The sequence below is a fragment of the Kogia breviceps genome, chromosome 17, assembly GCF_026419965.1.
Source record: "Kogia breviceps isolate mKogBre1 chromosome 17, mKogBre1 haplotype 1, whole genome shotgun sequence".
Taxonomy (NCBI): Eukaryota; Metazoa; Chordata; class Mammalia; order Artiodactyla; family Physeteridae; genus Kogia; species Kogia breviceps.
In genome coordinates this window covers 15934539-15950739 of record NC_081326.1, presented here as the reverse complement: position 1 = coordinate 15950739, position 16201 = coordinate 15934539, and the positions used below count along the sequence as shown (strand labels likewise).

General features: G+C 41.0%; 1 protein-coding gene across 2 annotated transcripts in view; it reads right to left on the bottom strand.

Annotated features, from left to right (window-relative positions):
- KCNB2 (potassium voltage-gated channel subfamily B member 2) overlaps positions 1 to 16201 on the bottom strand; it is a 365241-nt gene that overhangs the window by 345716 nt on the left and 3324 nt on the right. The window contains exon 2 of one of the 2 annotated variants that reach the window (XM_067017413.1): positions 958 to 1035. The exons of the other annotated variant lie outside the window; for it this stretch is intronic. The gene's annotated coding sequence lies outside the window, so the exon portion shown is untranslated. The remainder of the gene's footprint in view (positions 1 to 957; positions 1036 to 16201) is intronic. 2 annotated transcript variants of the gene reach the window in all.

The window sequence follows — 16201 nt, the reverse complement described above, 5'->3', positions numbered from 1 at the left end:
AATACCTTCTTGGCTGTGAGTTCTTAAAAATGATGAACATCTCTCATCCATATTTGTATCTTTGGGATGCAAGTGCTTACCAAATGTTTGTGGTCTACCCAAAAGAATGAATGAATGAGTGACTCATGAATTTCTACTATCCTTTTTTTGGCCACATGTTTTGGCTAACATCATCCAATACCAGTTAATTATGGTGATATCCAATTTGTTTAGGCGTTCTGCCAGCCCTTATTTGCTTATTTTAATAAGGCCTGGGGTCAAAATAAGAGCTAGATTTTCTGGAGCTATGTAAGGAACAAGTGATAAACAAGTTAAGGCTCCCTAATAATTACTGCTGCCCCAAAGTGGAATTTGCTTCTTCAAGGCACTGGGCCTGGTAATATTCAGGCAGACACCAGGTGACCGCCTGCTCTCCTGAGACATGGACAAGACTGTCTCCAAGGTACCTTCTATCTCTGAAATTTCTTAGTTCTATGAGATTTCTGTGTGACCTCAACTCATCTACATATTCCACTGGATAGATGAAGAACAAGAAAATAGTTCACTCTTGTCAATTTCTTAAGTTTAAAATTTGACAAAAGTGAATTTTCAATTCCTCAGATTATACTCACTCCTAGGAAAAGTATTCAAGCCAGAAAAGCCATTATGAGAGAAATGCTACTAATAAAAGGACAAAGGAAAGAAAAGAAAGTATCAAAGTTAGAGTCTAAACTTTTTTTCAAACCCTTCAATGATGATCTTTTCTAAGTGACATAAAATATTGTCATCTGAGACTATAAGAGAGGGGCAAAGGTTAATCAAAGGAATGAGCCTATAGTAATGGAAATACAAGCAGAGCAGTATTTGGATTGGGAAAATAACTTAAGGTGAAAGGCAGAAACTTTCCCAATGTATTCAAATCACAATGTATAGGTGACCATATCTTTAGACTCAGAGCAGACAACTGCGCAAACTCACCTTAGGATCCTCAGTGCAGCCACATCCGTTGGTACCTTTCCCTCTTTTCCTGACTGTGCATATTCAAAATGATGTGTTCTAGATTCCAGCATGAAAAAAAAAAAACAAAACAATTTCGAACAAATCAATGGTCTCCTTCATTAATGGATCTAATTTAAAAAATGAGAACCTGTCACGTAATTTGCTTGATTTTTTTCCCCCTGTGCATTAAGTAGTAAAGGGAAGAGGTTCACTGAACTATAAACATCCATCTCCATGTCCCTTATGAATAATGTTTTCCATCTGCCCTTGTCATCAGTGAGGATCATTAAACAGCATTTATTTTTTTATTTTTTTGCGGTACGCGGGCCTCTCACTGTTGTGGCCTCTCCCGTTGCGGAGCACAGGCTCCGGACGCGCAGGCCCAGCGGCCGTGGCTCACGGGCCCAGCCGCTCCGCGGCGTGTGGGATCTTCCCGGACCGGGGCACGAACCCGCGTCCCCTGCATCGGCAGGCGGACTCTCAACCACTGCGCCACCAGGGAAGCCCTAAACAGCATTTATTAAGCATCCATCTGTGTATGGCACTTCATAAATATTCCTCCCCATGCCCCTGCCCACTTTCTCAATCTACCACGTGTCTCTGTTGTAGTAAATGCTAGGGAGCTTCAAGGATAATAAATAATTAATGGTAAGAATGTTAAGGCAGATGGACGAGATGACCTACTAGCATCTATGAATCTTAGGCTGTTAAATTTACTGCTAATAATATAGTTTAGCACAATTTGATCAGAAAATATCAAAGCAGATGATGACAGAAAAATCAGCTCACCCTATTCCACCAACAATTTCTAAAATAAAAATGTGAAAATTAGGGACCACAGATGGACTGACTGAAACCCTGAGTTCATGTGACTTGTACCAGATGATACAGTCTTGAAATAAATAATGTGAAAAACAGTGTGGAAAAAGCATAAAAATTATGGTTGCAACTGTATAATAGGGCAAGTGACCTGAGCCAAGGGTGAATATATTCAGAAATAAGGGCAAGCCATCGTTGTCACTGAAAGAAGCGGTGTGGTTAAGGATGGTGAAATTATGGATTTTCCCCCCTTTTTCAGTTCTTCTTTAATGTTATTCTACTCTTTTTTTCTTAAGGAAAAAACCCCAATTATATTGGTTTTAGTGATGGTGATATTCAAAACATTCTTTTGCACCTTTGCAAGCCTCATGTAGTCGGGGTTATAATAAAAGAGGAAGTCAGTGTAAAATAGCAATAGCTATGGGTTTCAGATTTTCCATTTGGATTTTGTTTCTGCTTAAGATCAAAATGTCCATAAGTAGAAATTATAGTTCCTAGAAGGTAGGGATATTCTTGGACTTGTAGCTGAAGGACAGCCAAAGTTATGATCTCATTTGCTTTGTGACTTTGGTTAATAATGATCATTTTTATCACTTGCCACATATTGAGTGATTAGTATATGCAGCCACTGTACTTATTCCGCTTCATTCTCATAATGAGAATTCTCATTAATTGTCAATCACCTTGGGGTGGGTATTATCATCTTTGATTTACAGACAAAGAAATTGAGGTTCAGAAAGGTAAGTGCCTTGCCCAAGATGACATAACCAGTACATTCTCATTCCAGGATACCAGTCCAGCAATATCTTAACTCAAAGCCCATGTTCTTAACCTTCTAAGGCGCTGGGGATTTTCCTTGAATGGCATGATTCTGGATGCCTTAGAACGATAAATAAATAGACATATGAGACCAATATTGAGCAATCTTTTTAGCATGACAGAGAAGGAAAGAATCAAATAATTTTTCAAATAATTCCTGTAACACTATGTCTATCCCTTGGCCTAGACAGATGGCATGTATAAAATATATTAAATGGAATAGTTGTCTTTTGGATAGAGATGGCAGGGTTGGCAACTGTTTCTGCAGTTCTAAGTTTTCAAATCTAAACATAAATTTTAGTGTGTGGCTTTCAAAAGTAATGCTATTAGTCGTAGTATTTGAGATCTACAGTCAAGATAGATGCTTTAAAAATATTTTTTAAATGTTAAACATATAAAATTCAGTCTTTGGAAGGGCAACACTGGTAGGTTTAAATGATCTTCCCAGGGCCCATTCCGCATCAGGATGAGAAGCCAAATCTCTTGTTCCTGAATCCATATTCTTTCCACTAGACCTTGCTACCTCAGGGTTTCAGAAATAAATATAAAATTAGAATGATGGAAGAGAAAAAATGTGAAGCAGGAGCCATCTAGCTATCTCACACCCAGTTAAACCTATATATACTGATGAGTTGAACCTAATTATTAATGATTCCTGACTACAACGTAAATCTGTAATTTCTACTGTTCCAATAATGGTCGGAATGGAAAGAGATCGTAAGCTGTAAATAACACATACTGACTTAGATCCATGATTCCTTTCTCATTACCCTCCTTCCTTCCAAAACAACGTGTTACTTGGCTATTAGTATATATTGAGTGCAGGGGGTACAAAATTGGGTAAAGGCACCCTTGCTCTCAAGGAACCCATAGGATTACTGCAACGAATATTACAGAAAATTTTGGATTTGTGCTTTTAGCATGTGTTGTGTAGGCTCAGGCAGTACTATGTACTTAAATATTTATTTGACACCTAATTAAAGCTTCCTACCTGATTTAAACATACTGATGTAAAGGAAGAGAGAGGTAATGATGAAGATGGCTTAATTCATGGGGCTTTGTAGAATACAATCTTCATTTATTGTATGGGAGCTATAGCCTTAGCCACCATTTGGAATATTGAAAGCTCTTTGAGGTCTTAAATAAATTAATGAATTTGATGAATTACTTAATTAATTATTTATTTAAATAATTCATTCAACAATATTTACTGAGCATCTATTACATCTATTACATATCAAGCACTGTGTTCCAAATGCCATAAAATGCCCCAAACCCTTACTCTAATGTTCTACTTTAGCTTCATATATCTATATATATATATATATATATATATATGATTACAAACTATGTTTATTATGCTGGAAACCAAGTATTTCGCTGGGCCTGAATGAAACCAGAAGTCAAGTTAAAGAAGTAGCCTTTTAGTAGCTTCTAAGCTTTCTACGTGCACTCTTTCTATAAAGCCTAATGAAAATGCTCTCCTTAGAATTAGAAAAGACTAGGATTCCAAATTTAAAATGACATTTATCTCAAAAGTAAATTAATATTTAATGATAGTCTGATTAATAATTGTGATTTTATGAACTGGAGACTTTTAGCATGAAAGCCCCTAGACACATTTGTTCTATACAGACTTGGGAAAAGGGCTAAAGATGGACCATCTCTTTTCAAATGTTACTTTACTGTTATGTTTCAGAATTTTTCCTTCTACACACCACTTTCTCATCCTGATATTAGCTTACTGGAAAGCTTTTCTTTTGTGAAAAGCCAGAATAAGAATTCAAGAGCTCCAGTCCCATGAGGACTTTCAACAAGAGCTCCAGTCCCATGAGGACTTTCAAAGGATTAAGAGCAACTATAATGTTATCTAGGTGGTAGCTGTGAAAAACAAAAAAAAACCCAGTACAGTACTTCACCTTACTTTTTTTACATATTAAATACTGAAATTATTATATCTGATAAATCTCCAAAAATGTATTAATTGGCCTATCAAGAGCTATCATCATTTCAGATTTTTTTTTCCAATGAACTGAACTGTTCTTTGGCTGGTTTTTGTTAATGATCTGAACTGATAAAATGGCTTTTGTAAATAGGCACAAAAGTAAAGAAATCAATATGTGAAATAAAAGAAACTTGCTAAAAGACACAGTGTCGTGTCTGTCATTTTAGAGGTTAGAAAGAAAATTAGAACAGAGCAAGGAGAAACAGAGAAAAGGGGAGGGAACAAAAACAGAAAAAAAAATCCGAGATGGGAAAAGTGGGTGTGAGAAAGCATTTAAGGTCACATTATACTGATACTTACAAAGATAAAGTTCTACCTTTGTATAACATTTTACATTTTGTACAGTTCACACAGAGAAAGAAACGCCTTGGTTAAAGAACAATTCCTATGGCTAGAAACAAGACACAGGACATTCGAATCTCTTTGCTACGAGGTACTAGGAGAGCCTCATCAGAGTCAAAATAGGCATTGGACTCCAGACATGTTAATATATGGTTAACTGGAGGCCAAGAATGGTTGTAAATGGATATTTCTAGAATTTAAACCATACTGCTTTTGAAACTTAGAGTTTCCTAACTTAGAGTTTCCAGGCCTGCACTGGCTCATGTGGTAGCCACCAGCCATAGATGGCTATTTAAATTTAAATTTAGAATATAATTTCTCAGTCTTACAAGTCAATTTCAAGGGTTCAATAGCTTATGTGGCCAGTGCCTACAATGTTGGAGTGTACAGATATAGAACATTTCCATCACTGCATCAAGGTCTACTGGAAATCACTGGTCTAGCCAGCCTTCCCGTGAAGTTATGAGGCTGAGTATGTTCTGAAATAAGGATGAGAGACAAATTCTACTGGAAGCACCATGTTCTGCCTTGTGTGGATCTCATTCCACCGTCTCCATTCTTAGCAGTGGTAGCCCCTGGACCTCCGCTTACAAACTCTTCTCCATCCCAGATTCTAGGACCATCTGGCTCTCGTCAAGAAGAATGTGAAGACTGTGTGAGTGCAAAATAGTGCAGGGCCAGGGCTTGGCAGTCCATCACCAGGCAGACTTGCTCTGTTCCTCCTCTGCTCAACCCTGGCCAGCAGTTCTTGGTTAATTGTGCTCTTGGTGCTGTTCTGTGACCTAGAACCTGACGCAGGTCCTGGCTCCATCCATCATTTGTTGATCCATCATTGGCTCAACAAAGAAACAATGAGCATCGGCCATGTGCCTGGTGTTGCAGAGATGTGATGGATAAAGCAGTGAAGGAGAAGGACAGTCCCTGCCTTTACTGAGTTGACATTCTCACACAGGAAAATGACACCTGGCAAGTAATTACCCACAATTTAAAATGAGAATTGGGGTAAGTGCTGCAAAGGAGAAAACAGTGCTAAGGAAAGAGAAGAATGAAGAGACCTGTCCCATTCTGGGAGCCCGAGAAGACTTCTTAGAGCAAGTGACTTCTGACCTGAGATGAGAGACACAAGTAAGAGTTAAGAAAGTAGGAGAGAGCATCCCTAACAACTAGGTGTGCAGGCCTCATGGCAGGTAATCCCAGGCACCTAAGGGGAACTAAAAGAAAGCCAGAAATTGTAGCAGCAAACGAGGGGCGAGTGGGCCTGAGATGATGCTGGCGGGCAGGGCCCAGGCTGACCAGAGCCTGTTATGAACAACAGCTTTACACTAGTGATGCTTTGGAAAATGAAGGAGGAATATGGTAACCCCCAAATTAAAGATTTAGGCCTTTATCCTAAGAAAAGTGGGAAATCGTTTCAGGGTTTTAGGTAGATGAGTGATGTGATCAGATTTGCCTTTTATCAAAAGAGCAAAGGGCGGGACTTCCCTGGTGGCGCAGTAGTTAAGAATCTGCCTGCCAGTGCAGGGGACACGGGTTCGAGACCTGGTCCAGGAAGATCCCACATGCCGCGGAGCAACTAAGCCCGTGCACCACAACTACTGAGCCTGCACTCTAGAGCCCATGAGACACAACTAATGAGCCCACGCGCCACAACTACTGAAGCCCGCGTGCCTAGAGCCTGTGCTCCGCAATAAGAGAAGCCACTGCAATGAGAAACCCGTGCACTGAAAGGAAGAGTAAGTAGCCCCCTCTCGCCCCGCGCAGCAATGAAGACCCAATGCAGCCAAAAATAAATTAAAAATATATTTTTTAAAAAAATCCCCCCCCCTCAAAAAAAGCAAAGCAAAGGGCAAATGGATTAAGAGGACAGAAGAGAAGCTAAGAGTCTGAGCAGTAAGCTTTAGTGGAAGTTGAGACAGAGGTGTTGGTAGTTTGATGATGGTAGAGGAAAGGGCCCTGTCCACTGTGCCTGAATCCCTGAGTTGATAATGTGACCATCACGTGCCTTTCCTAACACACACCTGGGCCTAAACGGGTCTGAATCCCCGCTAGTCACTTAACATAGACCTCTTCCTAAACTCTAAGTCCCCCCAAACTATAGCATTTGGTCCTATGGGGCTGGATCATCTTAATCTTGCCGGCCCCACCTGCCCCTGCCTGTCTAAATCTCCAAATACTCCCTGTTCTCACACTAGCATCCCCCTATTTGGCCAGGACTTGCCCCAGTGCTCCTTCTATCTAACATCCTGCCTACCTGGCCTGCCACCTGCCATCTGTCTCCACTCACTCTAGATGCCACATTTGCCTACCTAGTTGATCTCCTTTTAGGACCAGCCTATCCTGACATTCCTGAGTGCTCACTGCTAGAAGATAAAAGGAGAGAGTGGAAAAAGAACCAAATAGCGCAAGTCCTGGAGTCTGCAAGAAATAAACTAGGTGATCAGAAGCAGAGTAGAAAAGTATCTCTGGGTAACAATGGAGACATAATGGCCCAACTCCGCGAGTTCAGCAAAACCACAGCCTACATGCTGTTCCTCACTCCAGAAGCGCCACCCTCACCCTTTTGTTTCCAGGAGGCTTGCCTCTGCTGATCACCTGTCTTTCCCAAATAGCTCGTAAGGAAACACTGATCGTTTGAGCCAGGGCAGACTCACTGTACTTGGCCACTAGAGAGGAAACTGGGGGCTCCTATGTTTGCCTCCAGATAGACTGTAAGCCCAGCAAGGGTAAAGACCAATTTTGTTTAACCTGGTGATGCAGAAGAGTGCTTTACATATGAAAAGTGCTTAATAAATATTTGCCAAGTGCATATCTTTCTTTTTTTTTTTTTGCGGTACACAGGCCTCTCACTGTTGTGGCCTCTCCCGTTGCGGAGCGCAGGCTCCGGACGCGCAGGCTCAGCGGCCATGGCTCACGGGCTCAGCCGCTCCGCGGCATGTGGGATCCTCCCGGACCGGGGCACGAACCGGCGTCCCCTGCACCGGGAGCCAGACTCTCAACCACTGCGCCACCAGGGAAGCCCTAAGTGCATATCTTTTTAAAAACTGGCTACAACTTGGAGCCAACTGGACTATGAGAAAGCAACAAGCCCTCTTAGTGAAAGAACCGCTGCTTTGTCTCAGAAAAAATCGTCATGGACTTTCTTCGCCTATTCCAGGCAAATCCCCTTGTGGACTTACACACCAAGTCCACTGGCACCTTGGCAAAGGATAGAGGGAAAATTTTAGATGAAGAGATGTGAGGAAGAGTCTGAAGCAAGAGAAAGGCCTAGCAAATGGCTGGTATCTGGGCCCCAGAGAGAACCGGGCCGGTGAGCAAACCCCCAGTGGTGAGAAGTGGCAAATACATTTCTAAGAGCAGAGACGTCTAACATTCAATTAGAATTCGTTTCTTGTCTATGGTGTAATTACCATCCTTTATCCCAGAGCACTCAGCCAGAGTCTGTAATCTACCAGAGCCTTACACCAGGGATGATGTAGAGAATGAAGGAAAATGTGTGGTAGTCCCAGAAGTCTGGGTCAGGAGCCAAAGACAGGACAGGAGTGAGATGGAGGAGATGCCATCAATAGCGTGGGTTACCTAGCGAGTGAATGCGGGTCAAACCCTTTCCCCCTAATTTATTCTGGAGGAAGATGACGGCAGCAGGAAACAGGTAATTGTCTACCTAAGCTCAGGTTTCAATTTTGTAAGCAAGAGTTGTCACTGAGAGTTCTGGGGAGGCTGGGATAACACTTCCCAGCCCCCCTGCATCTAGGTGAGCCATCTGACTAGCTGTTATCAGTGGACTATAAGCGGAAGTGTTGTTGTCACATATGAGCCAGGAGGTTTAAGAAGACGATGTCTTTTCAATGTTCACTGCTGCTCTCTCTCCATCTGACTGTGATGTGGGTGAGAAATAAACATTTATTATGTTTAGCCACTAACAGTTTAGTTCATTACAGCAGCTAGCATCATCCTAACTTATTCTGAAATTGATACCTTGAGGTGGGTGCTGCCGTAACAAAAATCTGATTGTGTGCTGCTGGCCATTGCCGAGGAAAAAACGACCAGAGACCTGGCACCCTGCTATGCCCTGGCAAAGCTGTGATAACTTAGAGAGCAGGTCTACAGCTCCAGAGGAAATGGTTGGAACGAGACAGAGTGCTAGTATGTGATGGTTGCCTCTCACTGCCTATATCAAGGTATCACAAGATAATGGATGAACGTATGAAAGAATTGGCTAGTTTGAGAACAGAAATAAGGGCAAAGAGCCAAACTCTAGAAATATAAGACTACAAAGCTGGAACAAACCCCTGCTTCAGAGACTCTGTGAGGAATGACACTGAAAAAGGATTTGAATAACAAATGTCCATTAAGACTTCCCGGTTAGAAAAGGGACTCAGCCTTGCAGCAAAGATCTGATTAATGAAGTTACCTAACCACCCAAGCCTATTGTTTCAGATGACCTGAAAATAACCACTCGAGACACAGGTGGTTGAGACATGAGCAAAGAAATGAGGGAGGTTCAAGAATTATAAATAGGAAAGAACTTACATGGTAGGCAGTGGTGTAACTGACAGCAAATAGATAAGAAACCTATGAAGATTTTGAGGGAATTGTATTGTCAAAGAAACTAGGAGCCTAATTTCTAGCGAGTATAAAACAACCTCGGGGCTTCCCTGGTGGTGCAGTGGTTAAGAACCCGCCTGCCAATGCAGGGGACACAGGTTCAAGCCCTGGTCCGGGAAGATCCCACATGCCTCGGAGCAACTAAGCCTGTGCGCCACAACTACTGAGCGTGCGCTCTAGAGCCCGCAAGCCACAACTACCGAAGCCCGTGCGCCTAGAGGCCGTGCTCCGCAACAAGAGAAGCCACCACAACGAGAAGCCTGCACACCACAACTAGGAGTAGCCCTCGCTCACCGCAACTAGAGAAAACCCGTGTGTGGCAATGAAGGCCCAACACAGGCAAAAACAAACAAACAAACAACCTCAAGGCATCCAATCCAGCAAGAAGCTGGCTGAGAAAGCAATATAACTCCCAAGAAGGATATACTTCTCAACACCCATTCTGAATGTAGCCATGGAGAGTAATGGACAAGGAAGAACCTTCCAGAAGGTGACCAGGGCTACAGAGAACGATGAACAAAGGAGTTCTTCCAAGACAGCAAAACCAGAGTCTAATAGAGGAGTTCCCCCTACTGCCAGAGCAGGAGGTCTTCAGCAACGTGTAATGGGATTTCTTTCATATTACGGGCCAATGACTGCTTTCTGTCTCCCATTCTTCCCTCTTCCAAAGGGGAATTTTGAATGCAATCATTCTAAACCCGATCCATCATTGTAGAATAGGAGGCCAGTTACCTGCCTTTTAAGTTTCAAGGTTTCTGGACAAGGAGGGGCCATATACAGGTTTAATTGGGGAGGAGGGGTTTAGCATTATTGTCCACAGAACCTGGACGTTGAAAGGGATGCAGCGACCAAGAAGGATTCAGGTAGTCTCCTGGGGCTGAGGTTTTCCTACATAGTAGCCACAGAGGCAGAATATGATACAAATAGCTGTTTAGCAAAATCTGTGCTTCCCCTTTCATGATAGAGGAATGTTGCCAGGGAGCTGCTGCCCAGCCAGGGGTTACATATTCCCCTCTCTGTGTTTAGAGAGAGTGATGTGATCATCTCGCTAACAGAATGTGAATGGCAGCAAAGCGTGTCACTTCTTGGACGTGCCTTCTCTGCACTCGTTCTCTTCCACAGCTGCCAGCTAGACGCAAAGAACTCCAAGTCCCTAGCGTAGATTGAAAGAATCTGGGTCCCCAAGTCACTTCATGGAACACACACAGTGGACTCTCATACGAGCCAAAAATAATCTTCTACTCTATTAATTACTGCAAAATGGAGGTTTATTCCAGAAGCTCAAGTTACCTTAACTAATACAATGACCTTTGAAGAAGAAAGGGGCTTCAAGCCTGCTATGACGGGAGCTGGATGATTTGGAGACACTTTATATTTACAGCTGTTTGCTCCAGAGTATCCCAACCCTTCTCCACTTCTTCACCATTCCTTTTAAAGTTAAGTCCTGGACCTTATCCTACCTGTACTCCTCAACCGTCTCCCAGCTCGTCCCCCAGGCATCAATCTCTTTTCTCCTTATGGTCCCTCTTCCTGTGCTAGCTCAGAGACTGTCCCCCAGTAAAAGTGGACCACTTCACTCTATTTAAAACTGCAGATGATCTCCACTGCCTGTCCTACAGGATTAAACCCAAGGGGCTTTGCAGGGCATACAACACCTTTCACATTTAACCCCCAAGTTCTTCAGTCTTAGCTGTCATCACTTCCCTACAACTGCCGACAGGCTGAGCCCCAATGAACAGCCAAGCCCTTTTTTACGACACTGCTTTGCAAATGCTGTTCCCTCCACCGAGAATGTTATATCCATCTGCCTCCTTTTTAGCCTGGAGGCCGCTTACTCATCTCTTAAAAATTAGCTGAGATGTCACTTCAACTGTGAAGTCTTGTCTGACACTCCCACGCAGAAAATAAAACTCTGACAGTTATGATCAGATTAGCCAGCTTTGCATATTGTGCCTACTATTACTTTGTTTCTAGTGCTTAGAAATCTAAGGGGTTGAATTTTGTTGCTGCTTATTTTGTTTATTATTTAGGCAGCCTCTAAACTTCCCTTCTGACGAAAAACTTAGAGAAGTCTGATTTTTCAAAATAGCCCAATTATGCATTAGAATTACAGTGGCTTCCTTCTGTAGGAGAATATAGCCACAATCAGTGCTGCTGAATGGGATTAATCCAGTCCTTTTGACTGAGTCTTCTAAAATTGTTAAGTATTTGGAAGGCAAGGCCCAGGAATGCAAGAAACCCTACAAAATGTGGGTAGAAATTCTGTGTCCTCCATTATTTTTACACTTTCATCAGATACATCAGTAAATGAAAAGCTTGCGTATTATTATCCGTGACTAGATTCTAACCTTGTTGTATACAAAATATTTTCACGTAGGAATGTTCTAGGAATGTAACTACCATATTGGGAACTTCACCAGGATCTGCTCACCATTTCGGAAAGTCACATCACCCACTATAACACTGCTCGTGTTAACTGGTTCACTAATATAACACACCCACATCTGTTTGCAACGGTAGCTGTCACACTCAATGAACATAGTTACTTTGTTCTTATTTCAAAATGCCAAATATACAAAAGTGTCATTGATATTCAGTCGAATATTTTCTCTTAAGTCCAAATTCGTGCATTTCAAGTAGCAAGCACCTGACTGCTTTATGACATCTTTTACTGTAGTATACCTGAGCGTACACATATTGATATACTTGCAATTTTCATAAGCTGCTTTCCTTGTTTTTCTTCTTTCTATTACAGATAGAGAATTTATATTGATTTTTGAAACATTACATGTGTAGACAGGTTATACTATCTGTAATATCATTTCAGGAAAGTAAAAGGGATATTACAAAACACTGCTTGAGGAAAAGGGGGCATTGGGTCTGACTGAGTAGAGAATCACAGCTACATGCATCTAGGAATTCAAAGAAATCATATTTTTTTTTTTACTCTTGGGATGCTTTTGTCAGGCAACTACTCAGCTAAACTGCCATCCTGCTCCACCAATAGCTTTTAAGACGTTTTGTTATGATTTATGTGTCTACATGTGTAGGCTGTGAATGTATGATGTCTTATTCATATTTGTGTCCCCAACACCTCGCTTAGGGCTTGACACAGAGAAGCAGCTCAGTAGATACCTTAAGGATGAAATAACAAATGAGAATCCTGAGAGGTATGCAGTCCCTGGCTCTCTCCATAGAACTCTGAATCAATTATTCAACATTTTGCCTGTACCAATATTATAAAGCTTTCTTCATTCTGGCTAATGTCAGAGTCGGTTACGTACAAACTCAATTTTCTCTCCTCCTTGTTGGGCCGGGCAGTACTGTGTTCATTCATATTTGTGTCCCCAACACCTCGCTTAGGGCTTGACACAGAGAAGCAGCTCAGTAGATACCTTAAGGATGAAATAACAAATGAGAATCCTGAGAGGTATGCAGTCCCTGGCTCTCTCCATAGAACTCTGAATCAATTATTCAACATTTTGCCTGTACCAATATTATAAAGCTTTCTTCATTCTGGCTAATGTCAGAGTCGGTTACGTACAAACTCAATTTTCTCTCCTCCTTGTTGGGCCGGGCAGTACTGTGTTCATTCATATTTGTGTCCCCAACACCTCGCTTAGGGCTTGACACAGAGAAGCAGCTCAGTAGATACCTTAAGGATGAAATAACAAATGAGAATCCTGAGAGGTATGCAGTCCCTGGCTCTCTCCATAGAACTCTGAATCAATTATTCAACATTTTGCCTGTACCAATATTATAAAGCTTTCTTCATTCTGGCTAATGTCAGAGTCGGTTACGTACAAACTCAATTTTCTCTCCTCCTTGTTGGGCCGGGCAGTACTGTGTTCACCTCTGTATCCTGAAAGAACCCTGCATAGAAGCGGCAGTAAATAAGTAATATTTAAGTCAAATTATTCCCCGGGAATATTGCTATACATAATGGCTGTGGGTTTTATGTGTGTGTGTGTGTGGTACGTGGGCCTCTCACCGTTGTGGCCTCTCCCGTTGCAGAGCACAGGCTCCGGACGCGCAGGCTCAGCGGCCATGGCTCACAGGCCCAGCCGCTCCGCGGCATGTGGGATCCTCCCGGACCAGGGTACGAACCCGCATCCCCTGCATCAGCAGGCGGACTCTAAACCACTGCGCCACCAGGGAAGCCCATAGCTGTGTTTTTAGTACTAACAGTACTGTATTCCAGGTATATTATCGATTCACAGGGTATTTGTGGATTGGTCTGGACACTGAAGCATCATCTAAAGTACTGTTTCTATAAATGTATTACATGTTTCCAAAAACCCAAACTTTTAAAATCAACCTTTATGCTCCAAGCCAGTTGCAGGTTGAGAGTTGTCTATAACACAGTGCAACTGGGCCTATGAGACCTAACATCTGTGAGAGAAATTAAAATGTCAATCAATCATTAGGCTGTATCTAAAGATTGGATTGTATGGCATCCTGCAGGCAATACTTGGCCATTTTATCTTCCAAATTTAATGATGGTATTTTTCTTATAAACAGAAGCAGTTGATATTTCAAAAGAACTTTACTTTAAATCTTATAAAAACTTTTCTTCATGAAAAACTCAACTTATGATTTGATTTATGCTTTCATGGTTTCCTTATAGTTATTTATCACTTAGTAAAATAAATGCACTCTAGACAATAAACTAGAAAGTAAACCTGGCGGCTTCCCTGGTGGCGCAGTGGTTAAGAATCCCCCTGCCAAAGCAGGGGACATGGGTTCAAGCCCTGGTCCGGGAAGATCCCACATGCCTGGAAGCAACTAAGCCCATGCACCACAACTAATGAGCCTGCGCTCTAGAGCCGGCGAGACACAACTGCTGAGCCCACGTGCCACAACTACTGAAGCCCGCGTGCCGAGAGCCCGTGCTCCACAACAAGAGAAGCCACCACAATGAGAAGCCCGTGCACCATAACAAAGAGTAGCCCACACTCGCCGCAACTAGAAAAAGCCCACATGAAGCCAAAAATAAATAAATAAAATAAATAAATTTTTAAATTTTTTAAAAAATAAAGTAAACCTGTTAAGTGACTATATTCCAATTTCCAATATATTGGGGGTATATTTTACAGAAGAAAAAGTGGGGACAGGGGTAAAAGAAAATTATATTGCAAAACGAATAACTTCCTTTCAATATATGAATATTTAATTCTAAAAAATAAATTTAAAATATTTATAATACTATACTTTATTCCAAATAATTCACATTTTTTTAAAAAACCTGAAACTGAATATAAAATAAACTACCATTAGAAATTGACCAGTCAGATCACGTGTCTTGCCCAGTGTTAGTCTCTGGTCACTGTAAAGGCAGTACTTCCTAATGTTTCAGCATTCTGATAAAATTCCACCCATCTTTTAAAAATCAGCCTCTAAACTACCTTCTTATTTCAAATTCATAATGAAAGTTTTGGGGTTTTCTCCTATTTAAAATGAAGTCCCTATTTTGGTCTTTTCCAAGCATTCCCTGTCATAATAACTATGGTATCCCTTAATGGGAGGATATAGCTCCAAATAAATCTAGGAGCTGAAAAATATCATTTCTCATTCCGCCGGAGATCACACTTCTTAATATTTAATATCATAGTGGTTAAGTGAAGCCAGAATGCCTGGGTTCAAGCTTGACTGTATCATTTACTTCCTATGTGACTTTAGACAAGAAAAGTCTCTGTAATTTAACTTTTACGTCTATATAACAGAGTATTAGTGATGGCTGCCTCATAGGGTGGTTGTGAGAATTAAAATACTTAGCATTTTTGAAACACTTAAAAAGTGGTTGGCTCAACTATGTGTTACAATAATAATAATGAAAATAAATTTATTTTATTGACATAAATAAAATAATAATATAAATGTTATTTATAATAATGCTTTAATTTAATTTACATTTTTAAAAATTTTAGTAAAGGCTATTATTATTATTGTTGTCTTCTAATAATTCCCCAATGCCTAGACTGTGACAAATTTTCATGATCCTCTTCCTGAATCTGCCTTAATTAATTTATTAAGAATGAAATTGTGAACTGCACGTATGTATGCAAGAGATCCCTGATTTTGAACCATACACACAATTCTATAATTAGTTATTCAAGTTTTACTCTCTATACTGTAAAAATCCTTGGGGGGCAAGGACTATGTCTTCTATCTCTTTTGTGTTTGTTACATTCTAATCAAGCACTCTTCTTCTTACACATAATGGGTATTAAATGAATTAATGAATAAGTTAGTGAGTAGATACATGGCATTAAATCAGACAGCACAGATAGGTACAATTCAACCTACAGGAACAGGCACTTTTCCCTTAAAGATAATACAGTAGGATCTGGCTTACACAGGCCAAGGAGTGTCGAGTCTTACACACTTGACCTTCTGCCAGACAACCTGGATTTTCGGTGAAGAGTTGGTGGGAATACATATTTTAGAAGCTCAAGGAGGAAATAAGCAATGAACAAGAATGGACTATAGATCCAAAGTACAAAGATACTTGAGGTATATGACTAAAAATTTGAAGGCTGTGCTGCTTTATAAAGTTTATTTTATCACTTCAGGAGTAACAAGGCTATAAACTCTTACCTTAAAATATACCCTGAACTGAAAAAATATCACATA